Raw genomic sequence first — 3,242 nt, 5'->3', positions numbered from 1 at the left:
AATGGTGAAGTGCAGGCGCCCTGTGGCCGGGTTTCCTGGGTGCCCCCCGGTTGCCGCTGGCATGGCATGTCAGCGTGTGAGCCCCGGCGCCAGTGTCCTCATCTGTAAAATGGGTATACTAATAGACCCTACTCACATAACTTCAGGTGGCATTTGTAATGTAATTAAAACAGTGCCTGGCAGGCAAGTTTGTTAAAAGATTTTTTTCAACTGAAGTGTTTGGGTAAAATGACCTGAGGCTTGGTAATCTGCCACCAAAACTAAACTCAGCTTTAGAGCCCAGGCTGCCTGTGACTGTCTTGAGTGCGTCCTGTGAAGAAGGAACGAATTTTTTCGGGTTCTGACAGGTGCATGCAGTTCAGACATTCACCAGCAGAGGGCGCCACAAACCAAATACCTTGCAGGAGCCGGTTCCTCCCCGGGTAAGAAGCGCACTGTGGAGCACATTTCTGCCCCGGAGCCTCCAACCGCCCTGGGCGCTCTCGGACCGGACGCTCCTTGCCCACCCACTCCCGGGGCTGGCCTGCTCTTTCTCACCGTGGCCCTTGAGCTCTTTGGCCGAGAAGCCTGGTATTTAGCCTCTATTCTCCTCACAGCCTGGTCTTCAGGGCTGCTTCTGCAGTCTGCAGGCTCACCCTCCCTCCCTCTGTCCAGGTTCCATCTGGCCACCCGTGCTGGAGAGAGACTGGCACTGCCAGACTGGAGCCAGACCACTCCATGTCTTCGGACCCCAGGCCCCCCACCCCCAACCTGCCTTGGGCGCTTGATACCAAGAGATGAGCTAAAGCCAGACTTCAGATTCCACTTAAACTTGCTGAATGCCCGCTGTCTGCTCTCTTAGACCGGCTCATCCGACCTCACAACGGTGCTTTGAGGTTGGTGTGTCACTCCCATTTTGCAGATGAGAAATTGGGGCTCAGAGACATTAAATCACCTGTCTGGGACCACACAGCTGATGGGCAGTCAGGTCTAACTCAGACATTCTGGCTCCAAGCCTAATGTTGAGCCCCAATTTTAATTCTCATCTCCTTTCTGTCTCAAGGAAATCCAGAGTTTTAGGATTAGAATGTATCTTTTTTTTTTTTTTTTTTTTTTTACAGTTTTGCTCTTGTTGCCTAGGCTGGAGTGCAATGGCGCGATCTTGGCTCACTGCAACCTCCACCTCCCAGGTTCAAGTGATTCTCCTGCCTCAGCCTCCCGAGTAGCTGGGATTATAGGCATGCACCGCCATGCCTGGCTAATTTTGTATTTTTAGTACAGACGGGATTTCTCCATGTTGGTCAGGCTGGTCTTGAACTCTTGACCTCGGGTGATCTGCCCACCTCGGCCTCCCAAAGTGCTGGGATTACAGGTGTGAGCCACTGCGCCCAGCCGATTGGGATGTATCTTCAACTCCACTTCCCATCCAGGTACTCAATACCTCAGCCAGCCCTGGGTGGGGAGGTACAACCTTTGCTTGGAGACATTTCTGCCTGGCTTCCTCCTGCTTAACTTTCAGATCTCAGCTTAAACACAGTGGGGACTACTCAGAACCCCAGAATTGATATGAAGATTATTTTAATTTATTACTAAGATTATATGAAGACATTTGAGAGTCAACAGATGCAGAAAGAAGCCCTTTTGGAACTTCCCTTATCTGACTAAAAGCAGCAACTTCTGGGAAACGAAGCTGCCAGAAATTCCTTTCTCATGGGTGGGCCTACTCCCAGGATAGAGACCAAGAGTAAACCTACCAAAAATCCCCACTCTGGGGGAGTTTCATGGGTGTGAAGAAAATGGAAAGACACTCACTCCTCCATAAACAATCACAGACTTTTCTATTTCCCATTTGTTCTCCTATAAACCGTTGTGTCTTTTCTAAAGAAACCCATTCGTTCTTCCCATAGAAGCTTTTTCTCCCCGCTCCCTTTTCTGTACTATGTTAGGTATACAGATGCCCCTTAACTTACGACGGGGTTATGTCCCAGTAAGCCCATCTGTATTAGGGTTCTCTAGAGGGACAGAACTAATAGAATGTGTGTACACACACACACACACACACACACACACACACACACAAAGGGGAGTTTATTAAGGAGTATTAAACTCCTTAATAAGGAAAATTTTGCTAGTGGATCACTAGCCGTGATGGTGAGTGGTGCCACTTCCACTTCCACCCCTTGATTCCTGGATGTGGGAATCCTGGCTATGGGAGAAATAATACCATATATTGGACACTGACTCAGACCATACATGGCCTTCTGGAGAACTTTGCCCTAGCCCTGCAAAGTATTGTCACCTAGTTGGCATTGTAATTGGGACTTCAAATGGCCATTCCACTGTTCTATCAATCCAGCTGGTTCAGGATGATGGGGAACAGGGTCAGACCAGTGAATTTCATGAGCATGAGCCCACTGCTGCACTTCTTTAGCCATAAAGTGAGTGCTTTGGTCAGAGGCAATTCCGTTGGAATATCGTGATGGTTGTGAAGGCATTCCATGAGTCCACAGATGGTAGCCTTGGAAGAAGCATTGTGTGCAGGATAGGCAAACCCGTATGTGGCCATATCTGGAGTAAGCATCTATTCCAGTGAGGATAAACCTCTGCCCTTTCCATGATAGAAGAGGTCCGATATAATCAACCTGCCACCAGGTAGCTGACTGATCATCCCACGGAATGGTGCCATATTGAGGGCTCAGTGTTGCTCTCTGCTGCTGGCAAATTGGGCACTTGGTAGTGGCTGTAGCCAGGTTAGCCTTAGTGAATGGGAGTCCATGTTGCTGAGCCCATACATAACCTCCATCCCTGCCACAATAGCCACTTTGTTCACGGGCCCATTGGGTGATGACGGGGTGGCTGGGGAAAGAGGCTGAGTGGTGTCCACAGAACGGGTCATCCCATCCACTTGATTATTAAAATCCACCTCTCCTGAGGTCACCCATTGGTGAGCACTCACATGGGATACAAATAGCTTCACAAGTTTTGACCACTCAGAGAGGTCCATCACATACCTCTTCCCCAAATTTCCTTGTCATGCTTCTTCCAAGTCCCTGACCATCCAGCCAAACCATTGGCTACAGCCCATGAATCAGTATATAATCGCCCATGTGGCCATGTCTCCTTCCATGCAGAGTGCACAACCAGCGCACTGCTCGAAGTTCTGCCCACTGGGAAGATTTCCCTTCATTTCACTGCTGTCCTTCAGGGATGTCCTAGAAAGGGGCTGTAGTGCTGCAGCTTTCCGGTGGTGCCTGCATATTAGG

The sequence above is a fragment of the Mandrillus leucophaeus genome, unplaced genomic scaffold, assembly GCF_000951045.1.
Source record: "Mandrillus leucophaeus isolate KB7577 unplaced genomic scaffold, Mleu.le_1.0 Scaffold144, whole genome shotgun sequence".
Taxonomy (NCBI): Eukaryota; Metazoa; Chordata; class Mammalia; order Primates; family Cercopithecidae; genus Mandrillus; species Mandrillus leucophaeus.
The sequence above is the reverse complement of the archived record's forward strand: the minus strand, read 5'-3'. Positions refer to the sequence as shown.